The sequence below is a fragment of the Podarcis pityusensis genome, assembly GCF_964106645.2.
Source record: "Podarcis pityusensis genome assembly, chromosome: 14".
Lineage (NCBI taxonomy): Eukaryota > Metazoa > Chordata > Lepidosauria > Squamata > Lacertidae > Podarcis > Podarcis pityusensis.
In genome coordinates, this window is record NC_138039.1 from 31,407,243 (window position 1) to 31,424,302 (window position 17,060).

Here is a 17,060-nt window from a genome sequence, read left to right on the forward strand (position 1 = left end):
GGTGTATTTTTGTTTTTTTGAATCTACATTGTTTGATGTGGTTTGTTTTCTCTTTGTTTTCTTTTTTTTCTTTTTCTGCTGTGTTCTTTTCTGCAATTCTAAAAATTTTTCAATAAATATCATTTTTTTTTTAAAAAAGGACTTTTCCTAAAAGAATTGCAAATAGGGAAAAGGAGAAACTGAGATAAACAGAAATTGACAGGCTCGCCCATCTCAACACCTAATGTCTAGGCCAGATATCTAGGCCAGGAACAGCCAACTCAGAAAGGCACCGGTTGCTTCTCATCCTCCCCCCACCCCAAATCATTATTCATTTGTTTGCTTGTTTATTGAAAGCATTTGCATCCCATCTTTCTCAGTCAATATGAACCCATGCACTAGCTAGAATAGCTTTAAAAGAGGCTTAGATAAATCCAGTCCACAAATGTACGAAACTGACATACCAATTCAAACGACTGATCCATCTAGCTTGGCATTTTGTACACCATGAGTAGCCAGTGGGCTGCTGGTACCCTTCAGATTTGACGGGTCTCCAGTTTTCATTATTCCTGACCACAAGCTACAGTGTCTGGGGCTGATGGGAGTTAGAGTCCAACAACCACATTGGCTGCCAATGTCCTAAACTGACTGTCAGCAGTTTTCTAGACTTCGAGACAGAGGTCTTTCTGAGCTCGTGTTACCTTTCCCTCCCCTCCATTATTGTTAAGCTTTATAGATTGTAAGCTCCTCGAGACAAGGACCTGTCTAACTGGATGTGCAGTGCAATCTTCCACATGTTTCATCACAAGTAAGTCCCACTTTGTTCAATGGGGCTTGCTCCCAGGCAACTGAGTACAGTACAGAATTGCAGCCTAAATTACTTAATAGGCTGGTATATGAGCACACCCTCTTCAATGCCTAGTTATGTCTGTAGCGCCTTTTCAGACTTGTTTACCTAGCCCAGCTGTGCTGCATTATCAGAAGGGAGGCCATGAAATCTTAGCTATCATGCTGTATTATACTGTCAGCAGTTTAAACCAACTGTGGATTTGTAGAGAGAGATTAATTCATTTGCCCTCTCTCATTACCCTAGAATTTGCGGTCATCTGACAAAATTAACTGGCAGCAGATTCAGGGCAGAGAAAAAGAAGGTACTTTTTCACACGACATGCAATTAGCTTGTGGGATTTGATTGTGGCTACTGGCTTAGGTAACTTTAAGAAGGAGCCGACATAAATTCATGGCACTGGAGAGGTCTATCAATGCTTATTGGCCATTTATGCTTCCATGCTCAAGCTTGCATACACACTATAACTTTAAGGCACTTTTGAAACATATTGTTTCCCTCAGAGAATTCTGGGTGCTGTATTTTGTTAAGGGTTGTTGGGCATTGTAACTCTGCGAGGGGTAAAGTGCAGGACCCAGAATTCTTTGAGGGAAGGAATGTGCTTTGAATGTGTTTTCTGGATACAGTGTTCACAAAGCCTCAACAATACTGAACCAAATGGATCGTCCTTCTGATACAATAAGGCTCTTTTTAGTACATATTATTCTCTGAAATGGGCAGAAACGGCGTGTGGATGTTGATGGAGAATTTGCAAATACAGTTATTTTTGGAATGAGATGTCATGGCAGACGACCGCTTCAGACTGGAGTCTTTTTGCAGGTGTGTTCTGCAACATGTTATTGATACAATGTGTTGTTGTTGTTTAGTCGTTTAGTCGTGTCCGACTCTTCGTGACCCCATGGACCAGAGCACGCCAGGCACTTCTGTCTTCCACTGCCTCCCGCAGTTTGGTCAAACTCATACTGCCATGAGAACACTGTCCAACCATCTTGTCCTCTGTCATCCCCTTCTCCTCGTGCCCTCCATCTTTCCCAACATCAGGGTCTTTTCCAGGGAGTCTTCTCTTCTCATGAGGTGGCCAAAGTATTGGAGCCTCAGCTTCACGATCTGTCCTTCCAGTGAGCACTCAGGGCTGATTTCCTTAAGAATGGATAGGTTTGTTCTTCTTGCAGTCCATGGGACTCTCAAAAGTCTCCTCCAGCACCATAATTCAAAAGCATCAATTCTTCGGCGATCAGCCTTCTTTATGGTCCAGCTCTCACTTCCATACATCACTACTGGGAAAACCATAGCTTTTACTATACGGACCTTTGTTGGCAAGGTGATGTCTCTACTTTTTAAGATGCTGTCTAGGTTTGTCATTGATACAATAGTGAATGGTAAATAAATCCATGCATTCGTGGTGGATTTATACCAGACCATCCGCATATCGTACCGCTTCCTTGCTTGTTCTGCAGTGCTCTCAATGTTACCACATTATTGCCATCTTGAAGGTCCCTCTTGTGCTATGTAGCACCACAACAGCAGGGCAACAACAATAACAGAGAAAGGATGTTTGCGGTAAGGAAAGTTGCAAGATTTCAGCAGGGAGCTATGGGGCATGAACCGATTGGAAACAAAGCAGAATGTCCATACCCAAAAAAATTGCAGGTACAAGCTACAGGGAGAGGCTTGAAATGCTTGACTCAGGGAGAGCCTAACCACTGTAGTTCATATGTTGGTAACCTTGATGTTGGATTAGTGCAATGCCCTCTATGTGAGACTGCACTTGGGTCTAGTTTGGAAGCTCATGCTGGTGCAGAATGTGGCCGCAAAATTGCCGATGGGTACATTTAGTCACAGCATGTCACACCATCGTTAAAGCATCTGCACTGACTGCCTGTCTTCTACTGAGCCAGATTCCAGGTTCTTGTATGGATTTATAAAGCCCTGAACAACTTAGTCCAGGGTACATCAAGGACCACCAGAGCCCTGTCACTAAGATTCTCTACAGGAGCATCATTGGTCATTCCCCAAGCTGGCAAGGCTCATCTGACAACAAGAAGAAACTAAGCTTTTAGTGTCATCAACTTAGTATTGTGGAATACTCTTCCAAAAGGGATTCAGCAGGAGCCTTCTGTTTCAACTTTTAAATGCCTGCTGAAAAACTTTTGTATTCTGTCAGGGTTATGAGGGCTATTGAGAATACATCTTTCCATGATAATTAACTGATTTATTATTTTTAATTGTTTGTATAGTTTTTACTGTATGTTTTTTAAGTATAATTTTTGTATACTTTTTATGAATAACATCAAATACATATTTTGATAAATAAAATAAAACTCAGCATGAATTCACCATGAAAAGGACATCCAAGGAGGAACTTATACAACAAATGCAGTTTTTGTGGTGGTTTCCACTGTGGTTGTGCCCCTCCAGATGGCAACTAACAACGAACAAAACAGATTGCTGTGTGCACAGACCAGTATGAATTTGCTGATGATGATCCATTGTTGTGCCAATGGTCACATATATCAGCAATATAGACAGGTAAAGGTAAAGGGACTCCTGACCATTAGGTCCAGTCGTGACCAACTCTGGGGTTGTGGCGCTCATCTCGCTTTATTGGCCGAGGGAGCCAGTGTACAGCTTCCGGCTCATGTGGCCAGCATGACTAAGCCGCTTCTGGCAAACCAGAGCAGTGCACGGAAACGCTGTTTACCTTCCCGCCGGAGCGGTACCTATTTATCTACTTGCACTTTGACGTGCTTTTGAACTGCTAGGTGGGCAGGAGCTGGGACCGAACAACGGGAGCTCACCCCATCGCAGGGATTCAAACCACTGACCATCTGATCAGCAAGTCCTAGGCTTTGTGGTTTAACCCACAGCGTCACCCGCGTCCTTGCCATATATATATATATATATATATATATATATATACACACACACTTCCCTCAAAGATGCCTGGGAACTGTAGTTTGTTAAGGATGCTGGGTGCTGTATCTCTGTGAGGGGAATCCTGGGGATGGCAGTTGACCCCTCACAGAGATACAGTACCCAGCATCCTTAACAAACTACAGTTCCCAGGCTTCTTTGAGGGAAATTTATGTGCTTTAAAGGTATGCTGCAGATGTGACGAGTTACACAATGCAGAATGCATCTGCAAAACACACACACATACATTACAGTAGAGAGTGGGGGCCTCTCTCTCTCTCTCTCTCTCTCTCTCTTCCCCTTCCTGGGGTATCCATCTCTGAAAGGACCCCTTCTGTATTTTAAAAAAGCTCCCCTTTACTTCACGCACGAGGCAAAGAAAGAATTGTTCTGCCCCATGTGTTTCTATTATTTAAAGGGCTTAAGTCGAAAGGTGTGCATTGCCTGTGTGTGTGTGTGGAGAGGGGGGAATTCTGACTGCAGATAACCGCTCAATTTGATTTAGTGTCGAATGATAGTGATGGGGTTGATAACTCGGCATTCATCGGTAATTCATCTTCTCCTGGTAGAAATTTACCGCAAAGCAGCGCTTTTCCCAACACTGACAAGTCCTATTAATCTTCTTCAGACACATTTCAATAGGTGTCTCCATCTAGACCCTCCATCTAAACACTCTTGGGCATCACCGGAGACTTAGAGACGCCTTCACTGAAGGTTCCACTAGAAGTGAAAATGGGAGACTAGATTGTACTCTTTTTTTAAAAAAAGAAAGAAATAATTAATTCTCTCTGTCCATTTAATTAGCAACTCCTGCCAGCCTTTTCCCCACTCAAGTGTGACAACGCTTTTCCCTAACTTGAACAAGACTTGGGAAACATTAAGTTTCTAAAACTGAAACAATGTGGCCTAATGGGCAGAGGGTTAGACATAGAGTGAAGTGGCCAGGGTTCAAATGAGAGCTGTAAGTCAAGAAGTCATTATTATTGAGTGTCACACAGGCATTATCTAATTTGCGAGGCCTTAAGTAGCAAACTGTTCTGTCTCATTCTCAACTTCACCTCTGTAATATGGGGGTAGTAGTATGAAGCCATCAGATACTGGGTTGCTGCAAAAGGGTGAATTTACTGCTGAATGCATCACTTGCAGTTTTCAACTGCAGTTTTGAAACAACTGCAGTGTTTTAAATTGCCATCACCCTGCAATTTGCAACACTAGTCTTAGGGTTACCTGCACACCTTTCTGGGAGTAAAGCCCAACTGGACACAATGAGACTTGCATGTAAGTAAAAAATGCACAAGATTCTGTCCTACATGATTATTCTTGTTTTTGTTATGAACAGCAACAATGTGAGGTAGGCCAGCACTTCAGGTGAGGAACTGCAACCAAGAAGGAGTGAATGCCTATGATGAAATAGGAAGCAGGGGAATTAAAATATACTCCTTTGAGGGCATTTAATTTTGACTACATCCAAAGCACCTTTTAAATTTGATAAGAACTCCTAAAATGTGAAATTGCACCCTTCATACACTGTGCTGGGAGAAAAATGCTGGTTTTGTGGGGGTGGCTTTTCTTTCTGGTTTCAAACAGGACTAAAATGAAAACCTGGGAGAAATTAAATTGTGGAATTCAGCCACTAACCTGTACAGTTGCGATCACTGAGACAGCGCACCAAAGCCTGCTGTGTCCATTCATCATGACGCTCCATTTTAGTGGGTGGAGGGCGGGAGGAGAAAGATGCAAAATATATTGTAAGGCGATATCTGAAACGAGGCCTCTGGAACACTGTGATTTACTAGTAGCGTAAGGTTAAGATGAGTGTCGAGAATTCAAAACCTTCCCTTCCTAGTTTATCCATTTTTAACACACATCTGTCAAGGGCCACTTGAGTCCTAAGCTCCGACTCCACTACAGGAAGCGACACGAGGTTAATATGGCCACACAGATCCCAACTGTACAACTCCCGGGATTCCCCCTTTTTTGTTTTCCTTACATTAGCTGCCAACGCGCGAACAAATATTGCTCAGTCAAATTAGACCCATAATATTTAAAGATGGATTATGCTCTGGGATCCTCGTGGTGGGCAAACAAGATGGGCGCAAAATGGCTGTGTGTGTTTTGCCAAAGACCCCTCAGAATTTAAATGGGGTCATTTGGAGTTTGTTAGTTTGTTAGCAGAAGAAACTAGACATGGAAAATTGTCTGGGTAGGTCAAGTACTTTGGAAGAAGACACCCCCCACATACACCATGACTTCCTTTTTCTTTTCTTCTCTTCTTTCCTTTTCTTCCTTCCCTTGATCTGTCTTTTGATATCCTCTCCCACTCAAGCTATCAATGGTTACTAGCCTCCAGGCTATGTTCTACCTACTCTGTTGGAGGCAGTATGCCTCTGAAAACCAGTTGTTGGGAACCATGGGAGGACTGCCCTCAGTCCTGCTTGTGGACTTTCCCATTGTGGCTTCTGACTGGCCACTTTGAGAACAGGGTGTTGGACTAAATGGGCCTGATCCAGCAGAACTCTTCTTCTGGTCTTAGGTAGCCTGATGCACTGCATGTTTACGTTGAAATAAATACCTCTGTGCTCAATGGGGATTTTACTTAAGAAACTAGGGACACTCTTGTCTTAACACCCATCACACCAATGAGCAATGTGTGGTCTCATTGTCAAAGGCTCTTTTCCTTTTATTTGTGAATCACAGCTATATGCCACATTTCCTTTAATGAGCTCAAAGCAGTGTACATGGTTCTTCCCTCCCATTTATTTTTCACCTGTACAACAACCCTATGAGGTAGGTTAAGCAGAGAGGTAGTGACCAACCCAAGATCACCTAGTCAGGTCCTGTGTGCTGATTTCCCACAGGCCACTGTGAGAACAGGATGCTGGACTAGACTAGTCATTGTCCTGGCCCAGCAGACTCTTCTTATGTTCTTATGCATGTGAAGTGGATGGGATCACACCTCCTGCATCCACATAATGTCCTACTATATGTGCAACTGAGGGCACTGCCTTCTGCAAGGTTCTTGGTTGCTCAGAGAGAGCTTGTGTGCATTTAGTGCAGCAGTCAGGCTTTCAGACAAATACGTGCTTACCAGGAATTTGCGCAAAAGGCACAATCCCTTCTCCCCATGCCTTCATTACCATGGATTCTGAACATCTGCATGGGCCTCATGTGTTCTTTGCATATGTCTATATGGTCCACAAATTTGATTCATGCAGTCTTTCTCCTCTACATACACACATACACAAAGTTGTGTAACCTATGCAAACGTTACCTTCTGCACATGAAGGTGGGGCAGATTTCTATACCATGTGGAGAAAATGCTCCCCTGGGCAAGTCTGTCAACAGTTCTTTGTGCTTGCTTTCTTCCTTTTTTCTAGAAAACATGTGGCACTGTCACGTGGCACTTTCCATTAGAACCATCCTCAGGAATTCCTAGGATAAATGGGGAAAGTAACTTTAATTGGCATCCTTATTTGTTTTATATAAGTAGATTATCTTCATCAACAAGACGACTTCACATCATGAAGTAGCCAAGACCACAATTCTGAACACACTTACTCAGAAGTAAACCCCCCAGGGAACTGTTAGATCTATTTCCAAAAGTAATTATGCATGAGATTGTACTGCATGGTGATGAGAGGTGAACCAGAAAGTTCCTCCTCCATTTGTTGTCAACTTACTAGGATATCACAAGCAGATTTTATGATAAATCCCAGAAATAATGGTAAGTCCCAGAGTATGGTCTGAAGGCACAGGAGGATGTCACCTTACTGGAGGCCTGGATCTGGTCAGAACCTGGATGGGTGACCTTCTGGGAACTAGATGTACACCGTGTAGAAGGTCATGGTTTCAGTCCCCAGCATCTCCAGAAAGGGCTTGGAAATATTCCCGTCTGGAACCCTGGAGAGCTGCTGCAACCCAGTGTGGGCAATACCAAGCTAGATACCAATACCAATGGTCCAATATGGTATATTGCTTCATATGTTTTGTTGTTAGCATACAATGGCCTCAACAACTTGAGATCAAGACTTCTTGCATGAAACCAGCCTGCCCGCCAGTCATCTTCTCAATCTACAGAGAAGATAGTAGATGGCTCAGTGATAGAGCATCTGCTTTGCAGGCAGAAGGTCCCAGGTTCAATTTCCTGCATCTCCAGATAGGTCTGGGAGAGAACCTTGCCTGAAACCCTGAAGACCCTTTACCAGTCAATGTTGACAACACTGAGCTAGTTTGGCCAATTGTCTGATTTGGCATAAAGCCGTTTCCCGTGATCCTGTGTTCCTATCCCACCTTTCTTCAACAGAACCCAAGGTGCCACACAAGAGAGTCCCTAGGTAATCACATATCTAAGTACTGATATGACCCAGGCAAACCTTAGCTTCAGCAAGGTAGAATGATCATAATACAAAGCTGACCATTTGCCTTCTGTCAGGGCAAACTGTACTTTGATGCTTGTTTTAAATGTGTTTTAGCATGCTATATTTTAACTATTGCTTTTAACTAGTTTGTTTTTCTAACTTTGTATTTTATAATGGGTTTTTAAAAAAAAAAATAGTAAGCTGCCTTGAAAACCAACTTGGGAGAAAGGGGGATATAAATACACTTAATTAAATAATGAATAAAGGTGGCTGCATCATACGATGTGAGACGTCGTTAATTGATCAAATAAATAAGCAGAATGGGCTTTAGTTCAGCCACTCTTCCCCAACCTGGTGCCTTCCAGATGTTTTAGAATACTGTTTTCCTCTCCCAACAAACACAGCTCTGGGGCTGGTGGGAGTTGTAGTCCAAACATCTGGAGGCCACCAGGTTGGGGGAAGTTGACTGTCACCCTTCCAAATGATACGCCTCTCTCCTCCAATGCGTGTCTAAGATCACTTAAGCTAGCTTTCCTGCTTCTGAACTTTTAACCACCTCATCACGCCTATGGAGGTGCCTGAAAATTTTTATACATAAATGCATTGTTACACAAAAGTGTAAAAGCCCACGTTGCACCTATTGGGTTGATTTTGAAGCAGCTTGTCTGGTTGCCATAAGAACCTTCTGGTACATACAATATATGTCTTGGCAGGCGGGAAGATTCGCCCACTACATTTTATACAGATCAGGCATTTATACAGAGTAGGGTGGAAACAACATTCAGAGAAGGCCTGTGGCTCGGTGACAGAACAGGAGCTTTGCATTCAAAAGGTCCCAGGTCTGATGTCCAAAATCTCCAGGTAGGACTGGAAAAGATTCATTTTGGGATTCAAGGAGAGTTGATTCTGGTGTGTGGGAAGATTAGCCTGCCAAGATGTAGCTGAACTACAACTCTCATCAACCCTGGCCATTGCCCATGTTGATGGGAATTGTAGTTCAGCAACATCTGGAGGATCAGAGGTTCCTCACACCTGGAGTATACAATACCAAGCTGGTTGGACAAACTGTTTGACCAGCAAATAATACAGCCTCCTCACTTCTTGAGGAAGGGCTATAGCTCAGTGGTAGAGCATGTGCTTTACATGCATAAGGTCCCAGATAGAACCCCAAGGATCTTCAGGAAGACCAGGCAATGTCCCCTGCCTGAAACCCTGGAGAGATGCTGACAGTCAGTGTGGACAGAACTGAACTAGGTGGGCCAATGATCTGACTGAGTGTAAGGCAGCCTCCTTATGTTCCTATCATTCCTGCTTTGCAGATGGAAAAGTCAGGTTCAAAAGCAATGAACTCTCCAACGAACTCAGGCTGAGCGGAAATGATGGTCAATGTTTCCACTATAGGACCTTATTTCCCTGGCACTAACTATTGTGTTTCCCTCCCACTGCTGACACATAGAATGCCATCACAAACTTGATCCCCTTCTCCCCCTCAAACCCATTTTTCTGAATCACATTAAAGATCTGAATGACCTTACTGTAGGTGGCAAGTTTAAATGTACCATATTAATAACTTCTTATCTGAGATAAATTAAGTCCTTGTGTGTCAAAAGCACTCTGCTCAGGATTACCTACAAGAGAAGTATTTATTGAATAAATGTTAGATCCAATTTCATTTTAATGTGACTGACAGGAGGCTTCAGCCTTTGCAAATGAGATAAAAACACACACTCAAACCTGTGACTGTATTGCAACTTTACACCTAACTTGTCCATTTCTATTATTGTCCTTTTTTTTAGAAAGGGGGGGCATTGAAAGGGATTTGGTGGTGGACAGCTTTTTTTTTTTCTCTTATTCTTATTCTGAAGAGCAAAGGGAGAGATAGAAAGCAACAACAAGAAGGGAAAAAAGGCTGGCATTCAGCCTAAAGAGAAATCATTGAAACAAATTAATCCTATGCTGTTTAAATTGACATGGTAATCCATCATCAGCAAAGCAAACTCTGAAAGCAATCTAGAATCGGCAGTCTTCTTTCACTGCCCCTGAAGGCACAAAGGCAGATAGTAGAAAGGAGAGAGAGAGAGAGAGAGAGAGCAGGAAGAAATATCATAAAAGTTAGCAATGCCTTAAGAAGGGGGGGGGGACAGCCGGTGTTTCTCCTGCCCTCCAGTCACAGCTTTGCCTCCCACCCACCCCAAAAAATTAATCCCACAATAATACGCCACTCAATAAATTCTCTATAATCGCCCATCCTTGCTTCTGAAATTTTTATTTTTCTCTCTTGAGTTGCCTTCAATTGCAGATCACAGAAATCTGTGTGCTTTTTCTAATTTGATGTGTAGGGGCATAACAAACAAACACTACATCTTCAACAAAATATGAGTAGGGGGAGGGAATGTGATCCTCTTTCTGAAAATGGGTGGGAGAGACCTAGATGTTGTCAAAGTGGTCACCTGGTTTAGCCAAAAGTTTTCAGACAGCCGTTTGGGGAATCCAGAGGTTGCTCTGAATCTTATTAAGGGACCCTACAATAAGCAGCTCAGGGAGCAAAGATTAACAAAGACAAAGCTTATTTGTTCCTACTAAAGATGCAGGAGGAGACTGTTCTGTTTGCATCACCACTCTGGTCACTTGGGTTGATAAGGAGGTCCCAAACTCCTGGGCTGCACCCTAGAACAGGAAGGGCCTCCTATATTCTCTGGAGACACTCCATTCTAGTCTATAGGTTACTTTTCTATATGCATGGACCCCCACAGACTCTGGTAGCAAGGGACTTTCCCAGTGTGTTTTTTAAAATGTATTTTTATTAAAGATTTCTTGGTTCACAAAAGTATGTGCAATGTCTCTTTTTGCAAGTTACATTTTCTACAGATCAGTTTCATTTGTTGAGACATTAGTGTTACACTAGGAAGAAAAGGGGGAAAGAGGTGGAGGGGGCCATGGTGAGTGGGGGTGGAGTCGGGTGGCAATGTTTCTATTTTACTTAATGTGTGGGGGTTTGTGTCAGTGTCGCTTGTGCGGGTTCTCTTTACTATTCGCTTGTGTTCCTTTGGTGGTGAGAGAGGTTGGGGTTCGCCTAGGGTGTGGTTGTTTGTTTGTGATTAGCTGTGGTGAACTTTGTTTTCATGTGTGAGTGGGGTGGGTTTTTTTAATCAGGTTAGCCATATTGATCTGTATGCTTTTGGTGGATTCTTGCCGTTGTCTTGTTGAGCTGTGTATGTGATAAAGGGGGGCGCCATACCAGGGTGAAGGCATCCTCTTCCATTTGAGGGACTCTTCCAGTTAAGAAGTCCATGAACTTGGGTGAAATATCAGGTACATAGAATCATAGACTTGCAGAGTTGTAAGATATCCCAAGGTTCATCTAGCTAGTACAACCCTCTGAAAAAACACTACAAACACATACTAACATATCACCTGCATATGCACAAGCCCTAAAAGGCTTTGAATGAAGGTACCCAGAGAGTATTGTACACACCCATGTGAGTTTTCAAGATCATTAAGAGGTTATTCAGAAAGAATGGAGCAAGATGGATATCAGCAGAGAGAATGGAGTTTTTGGTTGTGGTGCCTAAGCTCTGGAACACCCTTCCCTTGACTTGCCATCAGGGTAAGGGCCATAGTTCAGTGATAAAGCATTGTCCTTGCCCCCAGAATGTCCTAATTTCCAAGCCCAGCATTGTCAGGTAGGGCTGTGAATACTCTCTGTTTGAAACCGTGGAGAACCACTGCCAGTCAGTGTTGACACTACCAAGCTAGATGGACCAATAGGATGACTCCGAATAAAGCAGTTTCCTATGGCACCATGACTTTTACAAAGAATCTGAAAACAGCACTCCTTCTTCTCTGCTGCTTTTGGCATGCTTTGATGCTTCTTTTAATTTTGGGTGTGTTTAGGTTCCGTTGTGATATATATGCTTGTTTGCTGGCTCATGAAGCCCTGTGGTTTACCAATGGGATGTTACTGGTTGAAAATAAATTAATAGGATCTGAAAACACAATGCAAGGACCATAGCATTAAAGTTGAAAGATCTCTCCTTTCTTGCAACTTACAAACCGTCATTGTTGGCATCATAGAATTTTCCTTATGAATGAAATTATAAGAAGACAAGTTTTGCTGATTCAAATTTGGTAGACCCAGCAGAGAATGGATGAAGACTTACTAGACCATGAAATGTCTTAGACATGAAATAGTGTTTCAGCTTATGAGGGAAAAGTTCTCTCCCATATGGCTTAGGAAACCTCAGTTAACCAGTCAGTAAAATGTATGTTGCTGAATACATCAAGTGATAGCCAATATATGTTCTGCTTAGAGTAGACCACTGAAATTGATGGACAAATCTAACTTAGGTTCATTAACTTCAATGGATCTACTCTGATTAGAACTTAAATGGTCTCCATTTTAAGTATGCCAAAGGGTGCTTGTCAACAACTTTGAAAACAAAACCCTCTATTTTGAGGCTGTATACAGAGTTCAGGAAATGTTTGAGACTTTCCCTGTAATGGCAAAGAATTTTGAAGTCCGTAATATGAACCATACTTAACATATGCCCTGTTTTTTAATTTAGCAGGGGTATAGTTTCTTCTTTTTGTTATTTAGAGGGGGGGTTATGTGTCACAGAAACACATGAGCTCCCTTATCAAAATGACTGCATTGTTGCCCTGAAACTTAAAACTATTAAAAGTATTATAATAATAAAAGTAAAACTCCCTGCCCTTTGACCCCTAGCCTCTATTTCAAAAACAGACGTGCTCTAAGATTCTGTGGCTGTGAGCTTGTCAATTTCCTCTTCTATATGAAAACCCAAAAAGATGAAAATACAGATGCTTGAAGTGGGCCAAAATTGGGATGATTTTTTTAAAGTGATAAATTACAGGAGCTTGGGGGGGGGGTGTAAACACTACATTATGGCAAAACCATGCCCTGATCATCTACAATGTACACCATGACAGAAGCATGTGGCTTTCAAGTAATGTAAAAAAAATCCCTCCCCCGGCCCCAAAAATTATGATGTCCTTTAAAATTGGACAAGCTTCATAAGAGAGAGAGGGAGAAGGAGAGAGAGAGAGAGACTTTAAAATCACAGAACTGTACTAAACACAAACATGGTTGTAAAATAGCTTGAAATGTGGTTGCCAGAACAAGGTGGATATATTTAAATGTAACCTTTAAACAAAAATAGTTGCAGTGGATGAAAAATGGCAAACTTTGCAAGATCAACTTTCAGAATGCAAGATGCAGGTGTTTAATTACCAAATGTACAAATGTTATTGTGAGTTCTCCTTCTTAAGTCTCAGGGAGACTCAGTGCTGGGCATCAGGTACCCATACAAGTGCAGTAGAGGCGCAAAATAATGTTGTGTTCTGCTAAATAAATAGATCTCTGGAAATACACCTTAGAATACAGAATCTAAAGCAATGAATGAAATGGTGAAAGAGTGGGATAGAGAGGTGTTATCGATGAGATTATTTTAACCAAGTGTGTATGTGCTTTAACTGGAATATTGGTTTAATTGGTAGATTAATTAACTAAAGTAGAGGCCAGTTTTGATCATTAAGGACACAGGTTAAAGTTAAGTATTTATTTTAGCCTATTTTGATTCTATTCTGTCCCCATAACAGGGAAGGGGGGAGGTGGAAGGAAATGATTATAACACTGAAAATTTCTTCACACTTCTTTCAGTAAGTCAAAATGGGACCCCTTGAGTTTTTTTGGTAACATGCCAATGTACTTCATTGATCAATCAATTAACTGGTGAAAAGGCAACTTATTAATTGACTCGATTTTTTAATTGGTTGACAGCCTGTATATAACACAGTACATACATACAGCTACATTGATCCTATGACACAGAGGAAGTTGATTGTGGTAGTATTATTAGGTAGGGGGTGATCATAAGGAAAGATGCCTATGAGAGGTGTTTAAAACTTCATTTTTCACAAAAATGCATTTTGCAACTTTCACAACAAGCTTATCCGACAACCACAGATACCATTTTCAAGGTATCTGGTACTTCACAACTTCTTTTTCCAGTTGTGATTTAACTCTTCAGTGTGATGTGATCTTCATTCCATTTACCCCACTTAAACAGGCAAGATTATGAAAATAAATGTTTGCTTACTTTATTTTTAGAACAGCAACACAGAAAATAATATTTGATACCAAACTTAGTGTCATCATTGGGAAGAGGAATGAGACAAGGAAAAGTCAATTTGAGGATGGGGGCCAGATGGGCAAACAAGTAGAGTTTAAACATCCCCTTTTAGACAAGTATTCAACTGTTGTTTGAGAGCAGTTCGTCTTAACTCATTTTAGGAGACACCATCTTAAAGAGGCACTTAAAATCTTTGCAAGGAAATCCTAGGCTCTTGCAGGCAAGAGGATCAAGGGTGCGCTAATAATTACAAGGCTCGTTAATATGTGGTGGGTTTTGTGGGTTGCTGTTTTTTCTATCTGCTAAAGTCATATGGGTTCTCGACTGAGAGCTTCTCCTTTATGCTACAGCCCATAGATCAGTTCAGGTTTATAGTGTGATCCAAATGCCAGTTCTTTGTTTAGATAAACCTTAACATAGGGCCTGGAAACTAATAAAATGTCACATTGAATTAATTTGAGCTCCCATTTGTTTAACATTGACTTGCAATATAGATACATGCAGAGAAGTCTAAAGTGATTCTGTTTTGTTGTTTTTTAAGGGATGTGATTTTTTTTAAAGCCCTTGTTTTCCATGTTTGGGGGAAATTTTGTTCCTTAGTTTGGGAATATGCTTCAAAAAAAAAACACCCCACCAGAAATGACTCCACAATATTTCCTTGTTGTCAGGTTATTGAAAATATTTGTTATGGAAAAGGAAAGGAAAAGAAAGGAAAGGAGAGGTTTCTGTAATCTGGATTATTTTAATTTTTCCCCTCAAACTGGCATTTTTAGTTGAATAAAAACATTTGGAAACTGTTTCATTGTTACCAGTCTTTGGAATGCCTGTGTAAAAAAATAACAGGAAGCTATCAAAATAATTTGACTATGCCTTTAGTATATATGGAGCTCACTTTTCAACATATTTATTTATTTGAACATGCATTCATTTCTTTATAGTTGGTCTCTTTTTCAGATGGGAGAGAAAACAATTAAAATAGGAATATGATGGCTCCTGTACAATGATTTTTGTGTGTGTGCATTATAGAACCTGCTGGCTTGAAACATGCAACTTGTTTTTTTAATGAAATGGCAATCAAGGAATCAATTCAGAATATAAGAACAGTTAAAATATTCTAAAATTATGGCTCAGAACAGATAGATGTTTACAGTTTCTCTCTCACTCCCTCACTCACTCACTCACACACACACACACACCTTCAATGTAGAGGAGGCAGTGATGCTTAAAAGGTTCAAACCAAAAAAATATTCCAGCAGTTACATAAAGATACATTTTCCCTTCCTCCTAAGGCTAAATCATTTTTTGGACCAGGGCTTCGGGGGGGGGGGGGATGCATCCATTGCTGCAGCTATGTTAACTGTAGAGGTCAACTTTCCTGCTTCCTTTAAAATTCACATTTTTGTCTGATAAAGAGGCTCATCGTGCAAAGTAAGCAATTTTACAAACAGGATTGTGAGATGTGTATTTTGTAGTGTGTTCTTATGAACATCTTGTAGTGGAAGTGTCTATCTGCACATTTAGATATTATATGAGTGCACAGTGCACCTGCAAACACATGCATGTATATTTATACATATTTCATACATATGCATGTTTACCATGCAGGCACACATACATTTCTACTGCATGCTAGTTATATCCGTGCAGACTTCCTGTGTGTGAAAGGCTGCTTGTGACTGTCCTCTTGTAAAAGTACTTGCCATCTTTGGCTACCAACTCATTAAAGGGTTGCTTCTGGTTTTACATGATTCGTCAACAAATTAACTGATTGCAATACATACCAATGTGCTGCAATAAATGTGAATCACTCCAGATGGGTAACATGAAGGTGGCTTGTGAATTAAGATGTATTTCCTCCTTTCTTTCTCAGCTATAGGATGCAGAGAGTTCATATTGTGGGGCCCAATTCCACCATCATCACCCCTAACCTCTTAGAAGGAATTTCAGGAAACAAGAGATGTGCTTAGATCGTTTCACAGAACATCTCTCTCTCTCTCTCTCTCTCTTCTTTTTACAGCTCCAATTAAAATCCACATTTTGAAATTTGTGATTAGGGAATGCATCTATAACTGGCAGCAGTTAATTGATGGGGAAGCTACGACCCTGTGCACATTCTGGGGGTGAGTGGGACTTACATTCGAGGAAACGTGCATAGGATTGGGCTGCCCGGTTTTAAATTCTGCTTTAACTTAATAATAAATGTTGTTGTTTTCTCTTCCCAGACATTTAAACTAGACTCCAAGAATCAGGTGGGGAACACACACCCCCAAATAAAACCCTGCAGATATTAGACCCACTATCTACCATAGCTTTCCCCCTTTCTATTTTATTATTTTATTTCAAACATTACGCCTACCTCGTAGTCACACCTCCGTCCTCCACCCCGCTTTAAATTTGGGTCTTCAACCTCGGTTCTGTGCTGGGGCCGCAAGAGTTAATGAAGCCCAGCTGCACCCGACCTTTGAGGTCAAACTTTTCCTATCTCTAATCTAACGAATTAGTCAAAGAGGGGAATGGACGGTGCGCACCCCCTTTTTTTTCTTGTGGGTTTTTTAACACACACACACAAAATTAATGTTCGACTCTTAAGAACTGTAACTTTAATCTGGGGTTACCCCGGGGTTTGGTAGAATTTAAACCAACCAGCATTGTAGGCTCTGAAAAAGTAGCCATTAAAAAATATCGAGGTAAATTTGACTCCCCACCCCCTGATGTGGTGATGGAGATCATTTGTATGAGGGGGGGGCGAGTTTAGCTCAAGGTCGTGCAGTTCTACGGAAAGGCTTCTCCCCCCCCCCCTTTCGATTTATG

The 17,060-nt window shown here is 41.4% G+C and overlaps 1 long non-coding RNA gene across 10 annotated transcripts in view; it reads right to left on the bottom strand.

The window, feature by feature from the left end:
* Positions 1-17,060, bottom strand: part of LOC308463664 — a 65,033-nt gene that overhangs the window by 39,718 nt on the left and 8,255 nt on the right. For 9 of the 10 annotated variants that reach the window (XR_013979655.1, XR_013979656.1, XR_013979657.1 and 6 more), the window contains exon 2: positions 5,378-7,171. This is a non-coding gene — a long non-coding RNA (uncharacterized lncRNA). The remainder of the gene's footprint in view (positions 1-5,377; positions 7,172-17,060) is intronic. The other variant, XR_013979664.1, reaches the window with a different exon arrangement.